Source organism: Ictidomys tridecemlineatus, chromosome 3, assembly GCF_052094955.1.
Source record: "Ictidomys tridecemlineatus isolate mIctTri1 chromosome 3, mIctTri1.hap1, whole genome shotgun sequence".
Taxonomy (NCBI): domain Eukaryota; kingdom Metazoa; phylum Chordata; class Mammalia; order Rodentia; family Sciuridae; genus Ictidomys; species Ictidomys tridecemlineatus.
In genome coordinates this window covers 121,667,374-121,693,862 of record NC_135479.1, presented here as the reverse complement: position 1 = coordinate 121,693,862, position 26,489 = coordinate 121,667,374, and the positions used below count along the sequence as shown (strand labels likewise).

The 26,489-nt window shown below is 39.7% G+C and overlaps 1 long non-coding RNA gene across 1 annotated transcript; it reads right to left on the bottom strand.

Moving 5' to 3' along the window:
* Positions 1 to 17,841: 17,841 nt before the first annotated feature.
* Positions 17,842 to 20,211, bottom strand: LOC120884388 (uncharacterized). The gene is made up of 2 exons (XR_005726807.2): positions 19,955 to 20,211; positions 17,842 to 18,389 (listed from the first exon to the last, which is right to left on the bottom strand). It is a non-coding gene; the product is annotated as an uncharacterized LOC120884388 (long non-coding RNA).
* Between the last annotated feature and the right edge of the window lie 6,278 nt (positions 20,212 to 26,489).

Genomic DNA, 26,489 nt, shown 5'->3' with positions numbered 1-26,489 from the left:
CAAATAAAAATTCCAGATACTGGGGAGGGAAAGGGAGGGAGAAGGGGAATAGCATGGATGGTGAAAGGAGACCCTCATCATTATACAAAATACATGGATGAAGATATGAATTTGGTGTCAACATACCTTATATATAATCAGAGATATGATAAATTATTGTATAATGGTGTATTAAGAATTGTAATGCAAAGAAAAAATTCCAGATACTATTTTGAGATTAAATATAGTCTGATTTTGTGATTTCTTATAAAATGTTTCATGCAATCAAATTTTAGCCATCCCTTCAAATTCATTTTGATATTAAAATAAAATTTTTAAAAAAGAAATTAATTCTGGGCTTCTGAGACAATTTCAAATTCATTTCAGAAAACCTGAGTACATTCAATAGTACTTGGAAAGATTTGTGGACTCTTACTCCTACTGAAGTCTATCACCTCTGCATTGCTCCACATTTACAATTAAAACAGCAGCACTCACACACACAGCTGCATCAAATGTGGGCTGGCGTATCCATGTATCCTTGTTAACCCCAAAATCCTTCAGGCTGGAATTCATTTGGGGGACATATATTTGTATTATACCACCGACCTGATTCAGTTACTATTTATCCAATAGTGCAACTTCTCAGATATTTCCCTTATTTATGGAGACAATGGCCCGTGCTATTAGAAGCTGAGGCTGTCTCCGAAAAGGAGACATATGGTCCAAGGAAGAAGCAGGCATTCCTCTGCTGGAGAGAAGGCATGACAGAAGGCATGCCCAGGGCACTGAGTCTTGAGTATCAGGGAAGTGGGGGGACAGCTGTCAATTAAAGGAGGTGATTCCAATGACCATCACCACTGTAGCTCCATTTGTTGAGGACTTACTATGTGTAAGTATCATGTGGAATGCTTTCTGTGAATGATCTCATTCAGCACTAAAAGCCCCTTGGCACAGAAGTCTTCATTATCCCTGTTTTATACATGAGAAAATAAGCTTAGGGAGATCACTTAGAACTGCTAGAGTCCAGATCTGAATCCAAATTTATCTGACCCCAAAGACAATGCTTAGGGATTTGAGCCTTCTCCTAGACAAAACATAATCCCCATGAGGACCTGGAATGCTCCCTACCTTCCTCTTGGCCTCCAAAGTACCTACATCACTCTTTATGAGGTTCCTACCCATTTCAGGCAAGGGGTGGCCTCTTTCTAAAACCAGGCAAATGCCTGCAATGGGAAGGGCAGCCCAGAGGAATCTCTTCATTTATTTCTCTAAATAATTATCCTAACTAATGCAATTTGCCATCCCTGGCTCCTCACACTTTCCCCCTCAACATGTCCCTTTTTTGATTATTTATTATCATAATTAACATTTATTGGACACATCACTGTGCAAAATATGGAGGAAGACAGACACCCCCACCCTTTTGGCTTCTGATCCAAATATTTAGATTATAAACACAATGTTTTTGGCAGGTTAATTCTGTATTAAGAAATAGAGCATTTGCAGGAAATGTCAGATGCTTATTTTATGATCAGTGTAAGGAGTAATTTATCCCACACAAAGATTTGGATTTGGCAAGAAAGCCCCTGGCCACCTACCCATATGTGAAGAAGGCAGAGACAGTGTGTCTTCCTTATCACAATTGCTAAACAACGGACATTTTTAACCCTCAGCAAAATGCAGTGGCAGGAAGAGGTAGGGCTGGTGGTCATTGGTGGCCATCAGGGCAGCTAGGCCAGAAATGTTAATAGAATTCTGTTTACCACTCTTTACAGTAATGAATAAATCCAGACTGATTCCCTTGTGCTAAACGATTTTTAAGAGGTGCAAGAAGAGCAACATAATTAGTCCACTTATTCTTCTTTCACAATCTTCAGAACAAGACTGACAGCTCAGAAAGGAGATCAACAACTCACTTGCTTCCAAACTCTGCCCATGTGGCACTTCTCCTTGAAGGCGTCATCTGGAGCCCAGACATGCCATGTTTCTCATTTAAGAAATGACCAATGTCATGTGACATGATCACCAAGACTATAAGATGAAAGAAAACAATAAATATTGACCACATATGTTTAGTTAATAATACTTGACCACCAAAAAATATGACTCACATGAGGGTATAAGCAAGTCCCATCTCTGGGGTAACACTGCATAACTCACAAATTTTTACTAAAAGTTCCTTGCACTTTTACAATTCAGAACACAGGAAGGTTTTATTAAAGATCCACGGACAGTCCTGAGTGTTAAGTCTGAATGAACCACGGAGCAGAAGAGCATTGTAGTCTGATGTTTTCATGCAATGATCAAATGGAAGATTGTGTGAATTTCCGTGCTTGTGCTGTTAGTAAGTAGCTGAGTTAGGACAGGGATACAGATTTCTCGGTCATTTAATCCACTTGCTAACGTGCCATGCTTTTTAAATCCATAACACAAAACCGTGGACAGATGAATGCACAACTTTGGAGCCACCCCAAGATTCAGAATCACTTTAGTGTTCTCACAAAGTTGGTGGACCCAGTGATAAAAACCACAAACCATTGATTGTGGAGAGTCCCTCACAAATTCCAACCTGTCTGAAAAGAAAACACTTCCAACCTTCAGAGTAGGATCCCAGATAGGATCCAATTTGATCCATTAGAAGATGTAACTAGCTTACTAGCTGTTAAATATTTTGAATATCCCTCTACTTTTTGAGGGATCCTGAAGTCAGCAGAGCATCACTGAAGTTATTTGCAAAATCCACTTTGATTACACTGGCAGGAGACAACATTTGCAGCTTGTTAAGGGCAAATGGTTTAGGTAATATGGAGAAAATGTTAAAAATCTCTGAAGAAAACAAAAGAATCCCTCCCTCATAGATGCCTTAATTTTGTTTTGCCATAGCTGTTAATTCTGGCCATGTAAGCACAGGAACACTTGACCAAGTTAGTTTATTTTAATGTTTGCTTTATACTCACAAGTAACCAGCTAAACCACTATTGGAAGCCATTTAAAGGGCACGATCTTTCCATCCTGTTCATTGCATAATTCTGGCACCTTGTTTACTGCACCAACTGGGGAGATAAAAAGAAAGATCATTGGGATGCTCCACACCTGATAGAGAATTCCATTATTGTAAACCAGTTATTCAATTGAAAAAGAAATCATCCAATCTCTCAGCCTATTGATAAAATAATGAACTCCCACTGCTCTGTAATAAATATTGTATGTGTCCATTGGATTATAAGAGAGCTTGGAATTTTTCCCCTTGGCATCTAACCTCATACTTAAATTTCCCCACCTAATTTGCTATAGCAAAGCTGTAAGTGTTGTAATCTTAGGGCCAAAAGTTTTTAATTAGCCTGTAAGGACACACCCATAATATTGGCAAGTGCCTCTAATAGCAGGGGCTTTTAGAGATGATGTCATATTTTGCTTGGGGAAAGATTAGCTTATGCTGTGACATTTAGATGACTGTTTTTTTTTTAAACGGCTAACTACACAAATTTAGCAACCTGCAACTTTTAACATGTCGGTTTGCTTTAAACATGAAGTTCTCTTTTACTTTATAGCCTTGGGATTTCATTTGTATTTTTTAACGACATGTCGTTAATGATTATTTTTGTTGGTTGATAAATGTAATATATGGCATACTGTGTAAGTGAGCTGAGAATGATCTGTTCCTTCCAAATCAGCCACCATGCGGCCTTGGGAGAGGATGGACAACCTTACTCAAGGCTGAAATATACCACTTCCCTAAAAGGTAGCCTCACCTTTTATACCACTGCATTCTCTGATGCAAAGTTGATGAATGTTCTTACTCACTTCAGTTACTTCTGCTTGCAAACATACTCCATTTGTGAGTTGACTTGTTCAAAGATGTGATGGCGCTTCCAGTTTTTAATCCACCTTCTATTTCAAATCAGTAGCACTTTATCTTTTTCCCCATTAACTGTCGAGACAATCCTTGAGAGAATGACTCAAGAAAAGACTATCTAAAATTCATTTCAGAAAGTCTAGATGCTAAGTCTCAGCTCCCGAATGACCTGGAGTCTAGTCCCTGATTGACCCTTGGCCATATTACCCCATGTTTTAGACTTTCTTGGGTGGTGAAAAGATGTGTGTTTGTGATATGAAAAACTGTGCTCTATATGCATAGTAAGAATTGTAACGCATTCTGCGGTCGTGTATTTTTAAAAATAAAATCAATTTTAAAAAAAGATGTGTGTTTGCCCTGGTGGAGAGAGATACGAAGATAAGATGTCAACCATAGAAGAGAGATCCTTGGGCTGGTTCTAAAACAGGTCCTTCCTGAGAAGACTCTCTGACAAGAACACAGCATAATTTCCTTTGGCTATTTTCTTGCTGAACAGTTACCTGACTTCCCCAATCGTTTTGGGTTTACAGACCCAATTCAGATCACAGAGCAACTTAAACAGATTCCCTAAGAAAGAGGAAAGAAGGGAAAGAAAGTCTGGCTAGTTTAATATCCTTCAAGGAAATGTTAACATTCTCTAGTAAAAGAGGATTTATAATGTGTTAAAGAAAATAAAAGAAGTGAATGATGTCAATGTGAAGTAATGGAGTGCGGTATATTTTGCAGGGCGGGGGGCGCTCTATGACAAGCCCCTCTGCTAACTAGCTCTGGGATATTGAGTAAATTACTTCTCCTTCTAAGGGTCAATTTTTTCATCTGTGAAATGATGGAGCTGGCCTCATTCCCTGAGGCCCCATTCAGCTCCACAGTGTTGAGGCTATGAGTCTATAAAAGACCTGAGATGACTAAACTAAGAGGAGGCAGATGCAAACTGGGCTCAAGCACTCTGGCCAGAAGTGCTGACTACTTCGGAAGAGTAGTAGGTCAAGAAGTAGGAAAAGAAAAGCCACTTTGTTTAGGCAGATACAATTTTGTTAAAAACAATAAAAATTTGAGAAGACTAGGAAAGGTAATTAAAGAAGGCAATGGGTATAATGGCAGCTCATTTCCAAAGTACAGAAAGTAGAAAAATGAAAGAAAATTCCAAGGAAACTTCCGGTCATCACACATTCATACTACCACATTCTTAAAAAAAAAAAAAAAAAATCTATGCCTCATGGTAAATGCATATTTAGAAATGTAAACTTACATCATCCTTTATTTGTCTACTTGTCTGTGGTTTGAACCAGACTGAGAAGCTGGGTTTTTGTGATATATAATAGGGAGTCACTACCATATAACAAAGAGACAAACAAGCCCTGTCTAGCAAGATGATCTGAGCAGAAGGGAAAGGAATTAGAAGACACCAAAGAGCTTTGAGCCAGAGGACAGCTGGATTCTCAGTTATCCAGGCATGAGGTGATACAGGCTGAAATTTAGAGATAATTCTAGAAACACACAAAAAAGCATACTTTCTGATTAGAGAAAGAGTTGTTGACCTCAGTAATGAGTAGAGAAGACCACGCCAGGGCTCCAATCTGAAGTCCAATAAATTGTGACACCAAAGTCCCGAGTAAACTGGTTAGGCTGACGTGTGAAGAAGGCACTGTTTCTGACACAGGTTTCTAGGTTCGCTTTCTTCTGTCTGACCTTAATAGAATCTGAGCCGGACTCAGTTGTTAAATGGGGGGGAAAGCATTTGGTTCCTTCATTAAAAGTATGTAAGAATCAATGAGTTAATACTTTAAAGCATTTTAAGAACATGGTATAGCACTAATAATTTTTTAAGAAGCGAAACTACTTTATGTAATTTTATTATGACAGATACATGTCATTACATATTTTGCCAAATCTGTAGAATGAACCTACTAAGAATGAATCCTAATGTAAACTATGGACTTGGTTGATAATGGTCTGTTGATGTTGGTTCAATTGCAATGTTAATTTGTTTGTTTTTTTTTAAATTTTAGTCAGAGGATATGGTACAAGTTGTAGATTTTACTACTCCATTTATATAATACTTTAACAAACTTACAGAAAGCTGCAAAAAAAGATATGCGAAAGCAAGAGATGTTGTCTTTAAAGATATTAAAGATATATTTGTGTAAAAAAGTTGAGAGTAAAACTAATATTAAGATCAGAATAAGTTTGCAATCTTGAATGGCTTATTGTTGATATCTGCTCAGAAGATTTTATTTTATGACTTCTAGAGGCCCAGGACTCCAGGGAAGTGTGAAAAAAAAAAAGTGTTTCTTTCAGTGGTCATTTGGTCACTCAATAAACCACTAGTGTGCTTCAGCCTTGCAGAGCCATGGCAAGACAATCACAAAGCTATTCTCATGGAACTTCAGTTTGTTAGGAAGAAGGACATTCTTATAGCTTGCACTCATTAGCTTTAAATAAAGGCCATTATATCTATTATTACATGCATATGCCTAAAATAGCTTTAAGTGCACAGTTCTCAAAAATTATTTTAGTAATCCCAATGGAGTAGAGAATTATCTTTTTATGTAAATTCAAGATTAGACAACCAATTCTATCTAGACTACGCTACAGAATTCTTCTATGTACCAGGCTCTATATGAATCCTTAAGTTTATTTTCTTATTTAGTCCTTACAACAACTCTACAGCTATATAATTACCTCACCATACATGTATGAAAGTGAGATACAGAAAAGTAAAATGAATTGCCTGATGTTGCAAAGCATGCAATAGACAGAGCCTCAATTGAGAAATGACCCACATGATGCTGCAGACTCTTTGTGGCTTCTTTGACACAAATAAGTCTTTAATAATAATTTAGGTAAGTGCGAGCTGAGCACGATGGTGCACACCTGTAATCACAGCTACTAGGGTGGCTGGAGGCGGAAGATCCCAATTTGGAAGCCAACCTGGGCATGACTGTGTCTGAAAATAAAAAATCGAAAAGACTAGGGATGTAGCTCAGTGATAGAGTGTCACTGGGTTCAACTCCTAGTACAAAAAAAAAAAAAAAAAAAAAGATAAGTGCTACAAAGTGAAATCAAGTAGTCCAATGGATGAGGAAGGGAAGGCCTCCCTGAGGAAGGCACTAGAAGATGAGCCAGAGTAAACCTGGCCCAAAAGAGAAGCCTGAGGTGGACAGCCGCTCAAGGTCATTAGCAAATAATTACACTTTGATTCACAAAGGTCATCATCCTATACACATGCCTAAAATAGCTTTAAGTAAAGGCCGTTGTATCTATTAGTACATGCATATGCTTAAAATAGCGGTAAGTGCACAGTTTCCAAAAATTATTTTAGTAATCCCAATAGAGAACAGAATTATCTTTTATGTAGATTCAAGATTAGACGATCAATTCTATCTAGGCTACGCTACAGAAATATTCTCAGAATCATTCCTGGATGGCAGTCCCAGAAACCTGACGATTCTGGTAATCAAACCTTCAGTTCCAAATGACATGTGTCTTCTTTGTGGTTGGTTGTTCAGGATAGAGACAGTCTAAATTCTCCTACAAGTGAAGAACCAGAAGCCACTGTCCTCTGACCTAAACTGGCATTCACTGAGCAGAGGCAGGTAGGATTCTCAGTCTTGGGTCAAGGAGGAGCTCTATGGGTCAGGATGGAGCTGTTCTTGATCACAGTAGAACAGAGCCAGCAGAGGAAGTGCTTGACTTTGGCCAGGGTTCATGGGTGAGCATCTCAAAGTGGCTGCCACTGGTGGGAAGCATGGGGTGTGCATGGAAGCACGTGGCTGTGATCAGCCTGAGCCTGGGCTGTGTGGGGGCATTGTGTGTGAAGAGTGGGAAGAAAGATGACACTCTGTTTGTCTCTGTATGGGATGCTAGAGCTAGACCAGCTCTAAAATATATTTTACAAGTCTGGGTCCAGGGCAGTTTTTAAACAGTATGCTGTTTCTTCCAGAAACTATTCTGATTCTCAAAGGTCATGTCCATAACTCTAGACTTGGGTTTCTTTTTTAAAAGGATAAGATAGCCATCTGAGCCCACACATTCCTAGAAAACTTTTACAAGTTATTTTTAAATCATGACTTCCATTTCCAAGGATGAATCTAGCAGGGACCAATTTAGCTACATGTAGCAACATGTCACATATAAAAACTCTACACATACTTTCCACTGGCCTTCACTGGAGAAACAATTTGAGGTTGAAATACCTCTGGGGGGAGGAAGGAAAAGGAACTTAGATCTACTGAAGCCTGCTTCGTGACTGGCACTTTCACATATGCTACCAAACCCTCATACCCTCTGCATGGATCACAGCCCCCATTTTACACAGAAGGACACCAAGGCTCAGCAGTCCTCTATCTTGGCCTGACTCCCTCTTTCAGAAAACACTAAGGCATTTCATCAGTTCTTCCATGTGTAGTCATATCTACCCAAGTTAACCTGGTACATCTACAAAGCCTGCCTTCCCTGGGGCAGTACGAGCTGGTGATTATACTGTGTAATGTTTGAGCACACAAAGACCTTGGGGGACCCACAAATCTGCCTGTTAAGGTAGTGGTGCTCAGGTCTCCTCGGTATTACCCACTCACCACTTGACAGTGGAAAATCCTAGAAGGAGAAAGGTAGAGGTGGCCCAGACAAGACAGAGTAGCCAAGTACGTTAGTAATGGGCACCAAGGGCACATGGCAGAGGGTGAGGAGGATGGCTTCACATGTGACCAAGGTCACCCATTTCCATCTGCAATGAGGCATGTTTGGGGAGAAGGTCAATGAAATTACAATACAAAATCATGCATGAAGGCAGGGCTCCCTATCACTCAAAGAAAACAGATTCGAACTGTCCTGTTACTCAGTAAAGAGAAAATATTTATTTATTTCACTTCCCAAATATAAATAAGTAAAGAACTGACCCATCAGACCCCATGAAGCTAAATTTAGCCTCATAGTCCCCATTGGCCTCTAGATCTAGTCTTTTCACTAACTTTAATATTTCAGTTATTAAAATATAACCCCAATAAAACCTAGCTCATGAACACTAAAAGCAATGAATGTTAGTTTAGATTAGTTTTTTAAGTGCATTCATATGCAACATTTTTCTTACTTTACCATTTTATTTCCAGTGAAGAAATATAGCTTTTTTTTTTTTTCTTTTAAGAAGAAATTCATACTCACATTGAACGGCTACCTATTTCTTATCTTCCTGGGCATGGGTGGCCAGGCAAACAATGGAAATCAGCATTAGGAACATGTGACTCTCCTCTTCTATGCATCATAAATACATTACAAGTGAAGCTGGAATAATGGCTTTCTTTGGACATCTATTTCAATAAGGGCGAAAGTGTTGAGAAAAAATAATAACCACCTGGCAAGCCAACTTCTCTTTGAAAGTTGAATTAAAACCAAATGAGAAATAATTAGGACAGCTGGAAATAATAAAAACAATAGATACCAGACACATCTTTGACAAAATACTACAAGCCAAAGAGACATTACAATGTAAAATTTTAATTGTGTCATAGCTCACTAAATCTCTCTCCTTTTTCCCTCTGGGTTCCTGATCACAATGAAACACAGGGTATTCCATTATGTAAAGCCTAAAAGCAGTAATAACACTGTTACAGCCTGAATGGGCATGACAATAAACAGAGGCAGTTGTTGGAATATTGTATCTATTTAAGTACAATACTGAAATTTGAATGAAGTATTGTCTCTTTTCATTGTCCTTTGTTTGGAGCATGATTTTTGTGGATTAATAATTACACTTTGATGTATGTATCAAGTCTGAAATTTGTGGGGTTTTTTTTGGTTTTTGTTTTTTTTTTCCAAATACGGGGCTTTTTTGGATTCTGTTGTCCAGATTTAGACTTGCTCCTAAGATGAATTATGCCACTCCTCTAGAATGAGGATGCTCCTGCTATTCTAGAGAGCATTTTATTTTACTTTGCAGGGAGATGAAAAGGCTACATGCCCAAATACAAAGAGTAGGTTTCTTTAGAAACAGGATTATTGGAGATTTGGGGGGGGATTATGTTATTTTCTGCATTGGCTGAATTTTTCATAATTTAAGGCCAAACATAATGTCAAGTAAATTCTTCAATCCCATTAATACATCCAAGGAGGAAAATGGCCCAGAAACACATTAACAACATTGATACTGGCAGGCAGCAGGAATGGGACACTTGGGAATGAGGTTCCCTGACTTTCGAAACCCCATCGAAGAACAAATCACTTGCCCTGTAACTTAATGGTAATGTGGGGAAGGGTCCCAGAGTAAATTACTGACTGCAGAGAACGGAGCATAGAGCTCCAAAAATCAGGCTATCTAGATATTCAGTGAATGACATCCTACATAGTACTGTGAAAGCCACTTAATCTCCTCATCACCTTACCATCGGAATATCTTTTTTTCCACAGGCAAAGCTTCTGCTTAAAGCTAATGGAAACTGAGAGAATTGGGACATCCTTGCCTTTATTTTTTCTCTGTCAAACAAAGATAAAGGTTTTATTCAAACTTTTTTATCTGAAGAGGAGCAGCACCTGAATGAAATGTGGTCATGATCAGAAATCCTAAGAACTAGAAATTTTCCAGACACTCATTCAAAGGATACAATTCCTGGAAGAATGAGGGGAAGTTATTCTGAACAAAAACATAGCTAAATAAGCATTCTTCCTTGGAATAAAAAGAACTTGTACATTTTTCTGCTATTTATATGCATTTATATAAATCGTGTCTACCAAGGAGAAAAATCAATTAAATTTATATTAAAGATTTCATTTAACCAGAATGCTTCTAGTTTTTAGATTTTAGTGCACCACCAAATGCAGTTTTTCAAATTTAAATAGCAAATGGATAATTCAACCTTTCTTCTCTTTTCTTCCCCCCACACCTGCCTGTCACCACAAGGCTTAATTGGAGATGACCCCTATTGGAAAAAAGACTTGCTTCAGGATGCTTAATAATTGTATTTAATCTCCCAAAATCTGTCCAATTTGAAAGTTATAAATGGAAAGATTATTGATTTTTTTATCTAATTTTGCAAAATTTTGATAAAAATTAATCAACAATCTTGGGTGAGTTATGTCTTATTTATGAACCACATAGTGGTGCGGAGCAAATGTTTGGTCAAGAAGTGACTGAATGAATGGTAAGATGAGGTGCTCATTTTTCTCATCCTGCAATTGGACAACTTGTTCTGCCCTTCTATGATCTATGAGCTATCCTTTTATACTGCATCCGTATGTCCCAAGGATGAATCAGCCAATGAGCACCAACCTATCAACTACTGTCTGCTATGTGAAGTGAGAGAAAATAAATAAGTACAATAGTTGATTTCTCAAAGGCTAAACTTATTCAATTTAGAGAACTATTCTATAGTCTGAGAGTATGTGCTTTATATTTGTTTGGAAATATCTTTTCTTTTATGAAATGATTTTTTTAAAATAGTAATTGCTGGAGGTCTTGGGATTTTTTACTCTGCAAAATATAAAGTCCATAACCAATGTCGGCTCCCAATTTTTTTTTCTAATTTTACTACTCTTTAAGTGTTCAAAGTGTGTACTGACTGAGAGAATGTGCATTACTTCCGGTAGAAGAAAATCCTCATCCCTAGATTTGTGTCTCTTAGAAGAATCTTCAATTAACTTCTCTACATTAACCTTCTGAAGCTCTTCTATCCTCCACTATTGTCTCCCCAAATACAGAGGTGGCCAGATAACTTTCCACACATTCTCTCTCATTTATTATCAGATGAAATCGTGTACTAGATGCAATTTCATCAACTGTCTCCCTTGTAGTCCCTTCTAGAAAACTGCCACGCTGCCAGGTCTAGGGTGGACATCTAATGTCAGGCCAGCCAGTTCATATTCCTATCAATGGCCAATAGGATCTCTCTCTCCAAATCTGAGCTATCATGCCAAGTCTGTAATGAGTACTGAACTTCAGAGGCCTTAATGCAAAGTTGAGGCTAACAGAATCATGTTGAGACAGGAAAGACAAACAATCAGAAAAAGTTGGTCAAGAAAATATCAGAATGCTAGGGTTGTTTTCAGTGGTAGAGTACTTGACTAGCATGCATGAGGCACTGGGTTCGATCCGCGGGCACCACATAAAAAAATAAACAAATAAAATAAAGGCATTGTGTCCATCTACAACTACAAAAAAAATTTTTTTTAAAAGAAAATATCAGAAAGGATTTAAAGAGGAAAAAAAAAAAAACTCCTCAAGACAGTACAAGCAGCCTCATCTTTGATTTCCAATTTCCAGCTCCAACTGGATTCTATGAGTTCTTTATTTAACCCTATCCTCTGCCATCTTCCTTTTTGATTTTGAACTAATAGATATCTGCTCCTTGTCATGAAAAAACATTGTCTGGGAGGAAACACATGAACTAAAGTTCATGCATTCTCAGAAAAGAGATTTGTAACACTTTTTCGTCTAAGTTATTTTATTTAACTAGACATTTTCTCTTCCTTATTTTTGCAGCACCAAAAATATACAAACCATCAATCATCTTCCTTCTTATGTTCCCTTTAAGCACTGTGAAAAAATGTTTTCCAGGAACAAGAAAAAGCACAGGTCTCAACCTCTCTGCCCTGCATCTACCCATCCTCATCATTTCCATAATCCAAGTCTGATCATGCACACAAAGCCAGCCGGGGCCCCTGCTCAGATTGCATAATAAGACAGGTAAGGAATAACTTGGAACTGGTGTGCCTGGGTTCCAAGGAGACAACATCCGTGACCCCAATGGGTAAAAACCCCCCTCACTGTATGACAATTTAATGTCACACTGGTAAAGAGCAAGGAAAATAGCATTTTATTTAATCTTTTCAACCATCCTAAAAAGTAAAACATCACCCTCATTTCTACACAAAGACACTGAGCCTTGCCAGGCTTGCTTATGACTTACCAAAGATCATACCACCAGTAAGAGCTGGACCTAGCCTTGACAAAACGTTAAAACTTCATTGTTCATTCTGTACTCATTTAAGAAAACATCTCTGTCTCCAAATTTTAGTGGTCTAGATACCTTTAAACCCAGTCCTCATGACTTCTGAACCCTACACAAGTACTTGCTTGTATGATTTTGAAGTTCTCCAGAGGCAATTCCAGGGGGGGGGGGAAGTGTAGAAATATGGCACTGGGTCAAGGATAGGCAGAAATGACAGCTGAGAGCCCTCTCATTGCTCAGCCTTCTCCTCCTTCTTCTCTGACCTTCATCAAACAAGGGCTCGATTCATAAGCAAGCTCCAGGTTATTGTCCTGAGTCACCACGACTAGCCCTGGGGTAAGTGGCCTCAAAGAAGGGTTTTGATGATCCCCACCTGCTCACATTCACATCCAGGTGTGGTGCTCCTCAGTATCCCTGGGTTGCTCTGAATAATCATCTGTATATGACAAAAGTAATTACACATCACTTCTGAGAGTAGGTCATTAAAAGAGTGCACCTTCTGAGCTGGGGTTGTGGCTCAGCTGTAGAGCACTCGCCTGGCATAGGCCAGGCCCTCCCTGGGTTTAATCATCAGCACCACATAAAAACAAATAAATAAAACAAAGGTATTGTGTCCAACTACACTGAAAAAAAAAAAAAAAAAGTGAACCTTCTATCATACACAGTCTGCCTTTCTCCCTGTCTCTGTCTTAAGCCATGTCATGAGGACACTTAGGCCACTTACAGAGAAACTCAATCAGCAAAAATCTAAAACATCCAGCCAACAGCCATCAAGGAACTAAAACCTGTCAACAGCCTCTTGAGTAAACTTAGAAAAGAATCATTCCCCAGTTGAGTGTTCAAATGAGACTGCGGCCCTGACAAATAGTTTCAGTAGAACGTGAGAAACCTTAAGCCAGAACCACTTACCTAAACCGCTCCCAGATTCCTGATCCACCAAAAAAAATAACATATTTGTTGTCTTAAACTGCTAAATTGTAGTGTAATTTGTTATGCAGTGATAGATAACAAATTCAAGTCTAAAAACTTTTCTCCAAGTCAAAAATATTTTCTTTACCCCATTCAGATTGTTCTGTTGAGAGAACAATTTTTCTCCTTTACTCTCCTAAGTGTATCATTGGTGTCAGGCACTGATTCCTCCTCCATGGGTAAGAAATAAAATTTGTAGCTATTTCACAAATATTTTCACTTGAAATTTGAATGTCATTCTAGATGGTGAAATCTTCAGAAAGTCACTACTTTTCTGCATTCTTGGCTCCATATTTTTATATTCCCTTTGGTTTTCTCAATCTTTTCCTCACAATAAGTTATTCAACAGACACAAGAGAATTTTAAGGAAGGGTTCGACTCCTCTCCTGGGTAGAATATTTAAGTCATACATTATTGTTTGTTTTCAGGAAAACCAGTACAATTATGCAACATAAATTCTTTTAAAGCATCTGGGACTTCAGTTCAATTTAAAATCCTGTGGGTTTTATTACCAGAATGAACGATTATAAAATATATGCATGCAAATGAAGAGATAAAAAAATTAAAGGGCATATGAAATTTAATGCATGCTACTTGTAATTCCATGCCAAATTGTTGCAAAACACAGTAGCTATGCAGTACCATGTAAAAATGTGACTTATAATATTTATAACTTGAGAATGTGGTTTTAATATTCCACTGTCATAGGTATATATTATAAAACAGAGAATTCATTTCTGGTGTTGATATTAGGGGGAGGGGAAGATGAGTTTACCCGAGGCTGTCATCAGTTTTACTGCCAAAATAAAGGGACCTGTTTTGACTAAAGTGATTCACTCTAATAATACACCACAGTGAAAAACCTTATGAAAATGGAGATTCTCTATTTTTGAGTGTTTTTATTCTAAGAGCTCATTTGGGACAAATCTAATTCAGTCAATATTTATTAAGTGTCAAAAACGTGAAAACTAATATACTAAAGGCTCTGGGGGCTAGAGGTGGAAGGAAATAAAATTGAAGCTTACGGTCCTGCTCTCGAGGAGACACAACCTGGAGAAAGACAATCAGGCATGTTCATAAAGAGTTTCAGCCAGGACGGTGGAAACTGTTACAGCAGCCAAATAACAGGTTCCAGATGATTCTCCTCTGCTCTGTCCTCCACACTGCTGCCTGAGTTTTCCCCAAAATAAAAATCCATTTGTTAGTGGGGGTTGTGGCTCAGTGATAGAGTGCTTGCCTTCCCATGGGTAAGGCACTGGGTTTGATGCTCAGCACCACATTAAAAAAAAATTAATTAATTAAATAAAGATATTGTGAGGGCTGGGGTTGTGGCTCAGCAGTAAATCACTCGCCTAGCATGTGTAAGGCCCTGGTTTTGATCCTCAGCAACACATAAAAATAAATAAATAAAATAAAGGTTCGTGTCCAATTTCAACTAAAAAAATAAAGATATTGTGTCTCTCTAAGACTAAAAATATTTTTAAAAAATAAAAATTATAAAAATTGAATTGTAATACTTTTCTCCATAAAACTCTCCAGTGCTTACAAAATACAGTCTAGATTCCTTACTATCAGGCCCTTCCACATTTGGTCTGGATCCCAATCTACATTTTCAAATTCAAATAACACTCTAAAGAAGAAGTGGTAAGGAAAAAAATTGATTCCCTTTGGAAAGACTAAGGAAGGACTCTAGTATGGTTTCCCAAATAAGTTATGTACATTCAGTGTTTCTGTACAATTTACTTCTTTCTAACTTTTGCCTCCAATCAGAATGAACTTCTAAGGAATGAGTGGGTCATGTCAACCAAGAAGTAACTGGGCATTTCCTTGCAGGGATTGGTACAGGAGAAGGAAACAAAAGTGTTTTGTTATTTAAAAAATTAATAAACATAAGGCATGGTCCCCAGTGAAGTAATATTCAAAGGTGGGGCTCCTGGGAAGTGATTGGATCATAGGGCTCTGACATCTTCAATGGATGAAACTAAGAGTGGATTAATAATCTGAAGGCATCCATTATTGACATAGAAACTATAGGCAGGGAACTAGTGGGAGGAAGTAGGTCATTGGGGGTGTGATGTTGAAGGACACATCTTGTCCCTGGCCCTTTTCTCCCTTTCTCTCTCTGCTTGCAGCTGCCATGAGGTGAACAGCTTCCTCCGCCACACCCCTCTGCCGTGAAGTTTTGCCATGGAGCTAGCAGACCATGAATTAAAATCTCCAAAACCATAAGCAAAAACAAATCTTTCCCCCTCTGAGTTGATTTTCTCAGGCATTTGTCACAGCAAAAAAAAAAAAAAAAGCTGACTAATACAATTAGCAACTCCTTTTCCTAACATATTGCTCCCCATTCACAGTTCCCCAAAGAGGAGAGCATTATTCTTCTCAGTGTCTCAGGTGTAGGTATATTTCACCCAAGAAAAACTTTGGGATCATCTGTGAATACAGGGGGATGGTGAAGATCTAAAGACAAAGAAAAATGCTTGAAACTCATGAGGCTGAATCAACAAGACCTAACATGGTGGAGATGAGTTGAGAAGGCTTGGGATAGGAAGGCTTTGGGGTTATTTATTTATTTTTATTTTTTGAATTTTTTAGCCAATAGGGAATTCACTAATGGTGCAGACAGGCCCCTCTTTCAAATGTCACTCCAGGTACCACAAAATGATCATTGATGGGAATGCTGGGAACACAATTGATGGTAGGGTCCACAGCAGCCAATTGGGAGGAAAATGCCTGTCTGAACTCCTTATATGGCCAGGGGATCTACCTCAATGCCGGCACTAAGTAGAACAAGTGATAATAATGGCAACAGGTGACTCTGTGGCCTAGAAATGGACATTTCCTCCATTGTGCCCCATCAATACCTAATAAACCCAGTGTGATCCCAAAGAGCTGTCAGAGATTAAACCTTCAACCAGTCAAATGGGTGGGGGCTCAGAGCATTTATATTTGATTGGCGTGTACAGTGGAATGTACCCCACATTATATTCTAAAATCTTCAGACACTAAACATAGTTCAGGAGCTATTTTCAGATAAAAATGGTCAAACCAATGTGTCTCCAGATTCCTAAGACTCTTTCCATGCTGAACACCATATTTATGGGTCTGTAGACAATGCTCTATTACACTTTATGGAAAAAAAATTTTTCATTCCATCTTCTTGATTTCTCTCTGTTTTAAAGGCACCATTAAAGGGATTCGTACACTGTAGACCACAGGCTAAATCCAGTCTGCTGCCTCTTTTTATTTGGCCTTTGAGCTGTTTTAAACGGTTGGAAAATCAAAAGAATTATATTTTGTGTCACATTAAAATTGCATGAAATTAAAATTTCCAGTCATAAGCAAAGTTTTATTGGAATGCCTGAGACCATTTGCTTATGTATTACCTGTGGTTGCTTTGCCACAGTGACAGAGCTGGGTAGTGGCAACACAGACCTTATGCTCTTCAACATCTAAAGCATTTGTTATTTGACCCTGTACAGAGTTTGCTGACCCCTTTCTTTATACATATGGAGAAAGGGGTGTGTGTTGCATCCTTTATCAGTAAACTCAGCACCCATCTGAGGACAGGAAGCAGACAGAAGTCCCCTCCCTCCTGTGCAAAGTGGGGAGAAGACAACAGCCCCCATCCCCAAATTGTCCTGCCTGGAGAGCTTCTATCCCCATGTAAGGACCTGGAAATGACAAATGACACCTTGACTGAAAAGCTGGGAGGATGACAATGGGCACGCAGCCTGTCCTGCTGGTTTCACAGTGTGCTTTCCAGAGCCCAAATGAGACCACTGAGAAGAGTGCTAGCCTAACACACCTGTGTCCTGAGCTTATTGATGTTCTTCAGTAATTATATTCTCCAGAGAGAGCAACTAGTTTAAATATTTAGGGGAAAGGAAAAAAGAAAATGATTTGGCAATTAAAATTAAAAAAATAAAACAGGAACTGTTTCAAAACATTTTTTAAAGTTTCTCCTTTTAACCGAAAATTTTAGAAACTGATAATGCGTTCACACTAATGCCATATTGCCATACTCCTCTCTCAACCGCGTTTTGTTTTAAATTGAGTTAGGCAAGCTGCTGATTCAGAACAATACTTAATTGCTTTTTTGTGTTTCTTTCATTCTACAAACATTTATTAAGCACCTATTATTTGCAAGGCATCGTGCCAAGTATTATAAACGGGTAAAAATAAAATGAATACTCCCAGCCCCAGAGAGATCTGCAGTTCAGTAGGAGAAAGATAAAAGTATGATTAAAAATAACAAATATTGAATAATGGGTAGAAACTATACAGGTATGACATGCATCATTAAGTGTAAAGCTGCTGAGCTATTCGGGTTGTGCAAAGTGAAAAGCTGAGCCTGGGTGACAAACAAAAATGAATTCAGACCTCCGTGTGCTCTGTGGAAGGAGGCTTCAGATCCAGTCGCTTATGTCAGGGATTTTCAAAGACTCGCTGGAGAAGCACCTCCATCAGAATATCTGGGGAAGTTGGCTGAAAGGCACAGGAGCTTGTCCTCAGTAGTGCCAAAGCAGGATCTCAGAGACAGACTCGGGATTGTAGGTCCACACGTGGTTCCTTTGAGTCAAGGCTGGATGAGTGGCACATCAACTTTGCTCTTCATTGGAATCACCTGGATGCCAATCAACCTGGGGGTGGGATTCAGGCCTCAGTATCTGTATACTGTTGATACCAGTGTGCTTCTAAACCTGAGAACCCCTTGTTCTGACGCCCCTGCCCTGGTAAATTTACACAAAGAGTAACAGGCTCTACTCCAAGAAAAATTAATGTACTTTCTCCTCTTCATTTATCTAAGTAAACATCTTCATTAACTTTTTCTTTTTTTGCAGTGCTAGGGATCAAACCCAGAGTATGGTACATGCAAGGCAAGCACTCTACTGCTGAGCCACAACCCCAGCCCAACCCCAGCCCTTTTTATTTTTTTTTATTTTGAGATAGAATCTCAAAAGTTGCCCAGGCTGGCCTCAAATTTGGAATCCTCCTGCCTCAGTTTCTGAGTTGCTAGAATCACAGATGTGCACTACTACGTACTGGCCTTCATTTAACTTTTGAGTAGCCCATGTTTTACTTTTGCCCAATACATCCTCCAAGGCCTTTGACTTTAAAATAATCCAAATTTGATCCATTCACATAGCCACTGCATGGGTGCATGTGGACGTGTGTGGGGGCCCATGCATACATGTGCCAAGTACCACATGAAGAGCTAGAGGAGATGAAAACTTCAGTCCAATAAGGTCCATAGACAAGCAGCAATGTGTCCAAGGGGGTTGGGGGACAAAGAACAGCCTAACCAGCTAGAACTTGGGATGTCATAGTGGGCTGGGAGGGAAGCCCATTGCAAAGTCTTCTCAGAGAAGAAGATACTTAGGCTGAGGATTAAAGGATAAATAGAGATTAGCATCATGGAGAAGGGATAGGCAGCTAAGTTGACACCCACTGTAAAGGCACCCTCACACCTGCGTCCTCTGCAGTGTGGCATGGTTGTGAAGTGCCCCTGACCTGGAGCATCACACAGGCCATGGCACCCATCCCTTCAGGGCCAAGAAAAACCACTCTGCTGGCCTAGAGATTCTCAGTCCCTTACAATCCCTCGGGATAATTTGAATAATAGTAAAGTCCATACCTCACCCTCCAAGATCCTGATTTAATGACACTCAGACATCTCCATCTTCTAACAAGCTCCCTTGTGATTCCAGGAGGCAGGACAAGAGCTACATAGGGAACCTCAGTAAATAGCACAGCTGGCCTTGGGCACTGGCTGCAGGATGCTCCTGGTTGGCTGAACTCTGTCAGTAACCCGCCTATTCCCTTCCTGCCCAGGCGTGCAGTCATGATATTGCCTTCAGAGGGAAGAAGCCTAGACAGCAATATTGCCATGCCAAATACTCACCTGGCACTAAGAGAGTTGGGTGATCTCTGATCACTCCCAGCTGCTCAATGTACCACTTCAGCATGCACACCCTCATTCTTTGGCGGGGAGGGTGGTTTGTGGAGAGAAGCCATGAAGTGCAGACCCTAGATGTATCTCCAAGGGATACACTGGGTACATGTCAAAGCCCACTTCATGAATTCTACCTTAGCACATATTAGAATTTCTCCCATTAAATGCAGTGAAACGAACTAAAGCATTATAATCAGATGCTTAATGAAAATAATGGAAATGTAAAGAGAAAGAGAAATATAGAGAACTTACACAGCAGGGAGGTTGGGCAGCTAGCTAAGTGCACACACCAGCTAAGTGATGTCCAGGCCCTACATCCAGACTCCGTGTGATTCAGATCTGTGCCTGAGCGGACGAACAAATTGCTATACGTCATAAATCTTCTAGGTCATCTGCAAACAGTTGAAACCAGGAATGTTAAATCCGCGAATGCCAAGGCTGTGTTCATATATCAAAACGAACATTTATACAGATGACATGAGTCCAGGCAAGAGAAATGTGCAGTTGCATTTATGGGTAAACGGGCTCGATAAGAATCTATTCATTGAATCTTTGAAACAATATCTCTCCAAACGCCCCCACCCCCACCCCCGCCGCCGCCTGTATTTCAAAGTCAGTTGTAGGTGGAATAAACAGATTTTTCTGACTCGAAATCAGAACATGTAATGAGAGAAAGTATTTTTTCCCTGACTTGTAAATGTATTTATAAAGAAGAGTTGCCTTGGGCTCCTAAGAGGACAGGGAAGCATTGCTATTGGAGACCCTCACATGTGGGGAGGTAGGAGGCTTGGTTCACAGGGCACATGGGCCTAAGAAGACTGTGTTTGAGCAAGTTTTCTGCCCGCGGAGCCCTGGAAAGCCCAGCACTGCCCTATAGCCAGTGCAGGTGGCCATTGGGGGGTAAGTCTAGAGTACAAGGGAAAGGTCAAAAGGAAGAGGTCCTCTGAGGACAAGCAGGCAGTTGCACACACATCTAAGAGATTAGAATACACCCCAGAGTGGAGCTGGGGGAGGAAGCAGAAGATCTTGTGGGGAGGGATTTTTATGTGAATGTGACTGAATAAACCTGAACTTGCTGAGAAAATTCAGAAGATGATCGCCTTTACCTGGAAATGACTAAATTCAAAACTTTCTGCTGAGTAAGAAGTTACATTTACTGTAAGAAGATAAAGATTACAAGTTTTGCACCTCTGACTGTGATCCAAACAGTCAAACAATCCCTAGGCTTTTGTTTATTCTCTCCTCCCCAAGCGGAGGGGGGGGGTGTCCCTCCTTTCAAGGAGGCCTGGGTGGGAACAGAGGCTGCTCCCTGAGATGCTGTCCCAGAGTCATGGCAGTGGGATGCAGCCAGAGCGCAGGCCGCCAGCAGACAGGTGTTTCTAATCCTTCAGCCATTCACTTCTTCAGCCACTATTTGCTTTGGGCTCCACTCCCTCCAGATTAGGAATTCTGTATCAGGGAGCCAAGTAAAATTTGGAAGCCAAAAAGAGCCATACCAGCTTTTCCTCTATGTAAGGAAAAAAAAATAAATCCCTTTTAAATACTTTCCTTAACAGTAAGACATTTTTAGAATTAGAATACTCAGGATGAGCATTTGTTCAGGAAACCAGCACACATATCTCCCACCCAACATTGGGAGTAGAATGTATACTTGATCTGCTTTTCTGGAAGGTGGTTGTATGTGTTTCCAAAAGTCTTCAAGTGTGCATATCTTCTGTTATGGTTTGGATATGGTTTGTCCCCCCAAGATTCATGTGCAGGAAGCTCGGTCCCCAGTATAATGCTATTAAAAGAGGTGGGGCCTGATGGGAGGTGATTGGGCCTTGACCTCTCTAGAAAAGTGATTAATGCTGGTCTTTCTGAGTAGGTTAGGGTTTTTTGTTTTGTTTTGTTTTGTGTTTTTGTACTGAGGATTGAACTCAGGGCCCTCCTCAACCACTGAACCACATTCCCCAGGGCTATTTTATATTCTATTCAGAGACAGGGTCTCACTGAGTTGCTTAGCGCCTTGAGATTGCTGAGGCTGGCTTTGAACTTGAGATCCTCCTGCCTCAGCATCCCAAACCTCTGGGATTACAGGCAAGTGCCAACAAAACCAGCTGGGTTAGATCTTATAGGAGTAGATTAGTTCCCCCTCCCCACAAGTGAGCTGTTATAAAAGAGCCAACCTCATCCCTATCTTGCCATGTGGTTCCTCTCACATGCTCCCTTTGTGTGACGTCATCCATCACATTATGATACCACCAAAAGGCAGTTAACAGAGACCAACCAGATGGGGCAGGCTGCTCTTGAACTTTCAACCTACAAAACTGTGAATGAAATAAGCCTCTACTTTATAAAGGACCCAGACACAGGTATTTTGTTATAGTAACACAAAACAGACTAAGATGTCTTTTTTTCAGAGATTCCAGTTTTAAGGATTTGCTTAAGGCAGTAATTAAAAAAATCAACATAGCCTAGTGGTTAAGAGCCAGTCCTTTACAACAAAAGAATCTGGTTACATGTCTGGATTCCACCCATTAGTTGAATAAAACTGCACAAGTTACTGAAAATGTTAATTTTTGTGTGTGTGAGTGGGTATAACAGTACTGCCCACCTCACAAGACTGTCATGAGGATAAAAGGAGACTGAGCATGTGAATATGTAGCAGTAAGCCCAGCAAGATGTGAAAATGTGATAAATATCATTGCTGTTCTTTATCCCTATCATTTTGTATACATAAGATGATGGCCCAAGTTTGGTCATAACACTACTGTAAAGACAAAAGGCCAAAATAAAACCAAAATAAGTGATTCACCAAACAAATCATGACACCACCATGAAATGGCTACTGGGCCTTAATAACAATGTTATGGAAATAGATCTTTGCATAGAAAGCTGCTCATAATACATTGCTAAGGGAACAGAGAGGTTTACAAACTATCATGCATATCATCTGCTTTTTGTTTATATGTGTATATAAATGCACAGAAACATATGTGCAAAGATAGATTCTAAGATATGAAGATGCCTATCAAGATTATAGATGTTTTTAAACCTCTATCAATTTGGGCCTTTTGTTATTGGATACGTATTGCATTTTTAATCAACCAAAAAAAATTCATGGAAGAGTCCTTTTTAAAGTACAAATGCTCCTTGGGAAGACAATAAAATTTTTTGTCAAGCAATTATTATCAAAAATCAGGACTGTTCCTGGCAGAAGAATTCCAATTAATAATGTAGGGACTTTGGACTGGGGTTGTAGCTCAGTGATAGAGCACTTGCCTAGCACATATGAGGCACTGGGTTCAATCCTCAGCACCACATCAAAATAAATAAGTAAAAAGATAGTGTCCATCTAGTTTTTAATTTTTTAAAAATAATGTAGAGACTTAGTGGTAGGGCACATACTTAGTAAGCACCAAGCCCTGGGTTCAATTCCCATCAGAAGACAAGAAAATAAACAATGCAGAAGGAGTGAGGAAAATAGAAAATGACCATCAGAATACCTCAGGAGTGATCAGTACATTGGCAAGATTTACCTATGGATGCTCAAAGGAGCATGAATGCCAGAGATTTACCTATAAATACTCAGAAGAGAGAGAAAATACTTTCACATCAAAGTATCTCTCCCATATTTATAGCCTAGGGAAACACAGTAACTTTACAGTGCACAAGCTTGATGGGCAGCACCTTAATGAAGTTATCAAGGAGAAGTTCACCAGCAATGAGCCACATCAACATCATGGGTCCCTGACTGAATGCCTGGCATAAGAAGCACATGTCACTTTTAGGGCATTCTTGTCCAACAGGCAGGACTTTAGTCAAAGTATGGGAAGACATCACACAAACCCAAACTGAGACATAGTCTCTAAAATACCTAACCAGTACTGAATACCTAACCAGTACTCTTCAAGAGTGTCAAGGTCACAAAAGATGAGGAAAAGTCAGGGAACATTCACACATGGACAGAGACTGAAGTGACATATAACAACCAAGGGTAATGTTGGAACTGGCTCCTGGAACAACTAAAGGACACTTGTGGAGAAACCGGGGAAATCCAAATAAAAATCAACAGTTTAGCATAATAGCATTTTTCTAATATTAATTCCTTAGTTTTTATAATTGTTTTATGGTTATTGAGATATTAATACTAGGAAAAAATCGGTGAAAAAATATAGGAACTGTTATCACCATTTTATCATTTTTCTGTAAGTGTAAAATTATTTCAAAACAAGAAGTTTAAATATAATGCAAGACTGGATAAACGTAGGTCTTTGGTACTAGGGACAGGCCTAGACATAAACATTGTTGGGGAAATTCCCAAAGGGCCCAGGCAGAAAACATCACAACCCTAGGCCTTCTCGTATTTGAATAGAAAATGTTATTTTACACTTTGTTAGGTTAAAATTCAATTAAAACAAACCTAAGGGAAGGTATCATCTTAGTTTTCAACACAAACCACAGAGAATATACACAGATACTATCAAAACTCAACATTTCTCTCTTGAATTGTCATTCTTTACAATTTCCCAACTTCAGTTCATTCAATTCTGTTCTTTAATCTCAAGGAATTCTTTCTCTCATGTTATACCTGTGATTCAAGAACAAATTAAAGATCAAGGACTTCTGAGTTTTAACTACTCCAAAAAGGATCTTTATTATTGCCTATTTCTGCATTTGCCCTTTTAAAACCAGATATGGAATGTTTGTTTCCTCAATGCCTACCAAGTTGGAATCTGAGACAGAAAGAAAATCACAACCTAGATAGGCCATAGACACAATAGACCTTGTGTCTCCTAAGGGAACAGATGTTCAATGTCCTCATCTCAAGAATCTCAGTAATTAAAATAGGTTGCAACTACAAACACAAATAAATTTATTAGTGTTTACTATGTGTTTACATCTCCTATTATGTCACGAGTGTTTGTGTGTTTGTCAGCTTTTTGTCACTGTGACTAAAATACTTGACAAGAACGACTTAAAGGAAAGAAAGATCATTTAGGGTTTACAATTTTAGAGATATCAGTCGAGGTTCAACTTATTTTATTATCTGGGGCCTGAGGTGAGACAGAACACGGTGGAAGGATATGGTGCAGGAAAGCTATCTAGCTCCTGGTAGTCAGGAAACAGAGATCAAGAGAGACAATGGACATAAAATATAAACCCCAAAGACATGCCTCCAATGATCTACTTTACCTAGTCATACTCCTTCTGCCTATAATCACCACCCAGTTTGTCCACTTAAACTCTTAGTCCAGGAAATATTTTAATCCACTAGTTAGGTTACAGCTGTCATAATCTAATCACTTTACCTCCTGCATTAAAGCAGCTATGGGGAAACAGTTTACATCTAAGCCACAATATTCTTTCCCTGGACCCCAGAAGCTCATGCCCATCTTACAATGCATTCAGTCCATCTCTAATAGCCCCATAGTCAACAGTTCTAGCATTGTTCCCAAAGTCCAAGTCCAAAGTCTCCTCTGAGCCTCAAGGTAAATTCTTGATTATGAATCCATGTAAGTACTAAAAGCAAGTTATAAACCTTTGAATATCTAGTAGCACAAAGCAAACATTTCCATTCCAAAAGGGGGAAATGGGAACATAGAAAGAAGGGATGGGGCTAAAGTCAGACCAAAATCCAGCTGAGCAAATGTTAGGTCTGTAGCTCCACAACCAGCATCTGAGGCACATGGCAGTGAGATGTGACCTCTAAAGGGCTTAGGCCCACACGGCCTCTCTTTTAGGCTCTGTCCACAGCCAGCAGCTTTCTTTGGCAGATGTCTCAAGTTACTGGCATCTCTTAATCCTGGGGACTTCACTTTAGCCTTGGCTTTTGTTTTGTTTTTATCTTTATGCATCACCTTTTCATGTGCTGTTTATGGGAAATTGAACCCTGCTATACTTTTCCTGGCCTTCTAGGCCTTTGAAATCTCAGTGGAAACCTCCACGATCCCCTCACTCTAGCATCCTGCTTTTTTGTAGTACCAGCACCACATGGATGATGTCAAAGTCTGCCACCAGCTTAAGAAGTAGCCAGACCTCCTTGAACTTATGGCTGCAGCAGCCTCTCTGAATGCCTAGCAGCTGAGTGTGATAAAATGAAGTCTGGGGAAACAACTCTATAGCCTCTCTAGTAAAACAGGATGCCCCTGCCGCAGGCTGCGCGGCTGCTGGGCTCTGAGGCGCGCCTTAGCCTCACCGCCTTCCTGCTGGGCACCTAGGTGCTCACGCTGCTGCTGTTAGCCCGCGCCGGCTTGCGATGTCGCAACCCGGCTGGGCACAAAAACACAAGCAGTTCAAGTAGAAACAAAGTTTTATTTTTAAAAAAGCCGCCAGTGGTCCCTGTGCGTCCCGCTAGCGAGCCGGTCCACACACGTGTGTCTACCGGAACCGGGCCCGCACTTCCCCCGGAAAACCCTCCTACCATCCTTCCCCAACCAATGGGAACTCTCCGGGAGTCCCGTAACTTGAGTTCCGTAACAGGCCAAGGTGAACAGCAGGAGTCCAATTTCCATATGAATGTAATACTTTTGCTGTGGCTCCTAGCATGCCCCAAGTTCTCTTAAATGAGTTTTTACTTTTATACCCTTATCCCTGCAATGTGTGTGGTCTTACAAATTTCTGAGATGCCCTCAAGCCATCTTCTCTATTGTCCTTTGTGCAAAGTACTTGGCTTCTCTTCGGTGGCAGAAATCTCTTTGGTAACTACAACTTTCTTGGCCCCAATTTTACATGTGCTTCTTCTCTGGCCAAACTGCAAGTTGTTAAAAAGGTTTCTCTCTGGTTTTTGCTCCTGATTTTTTTC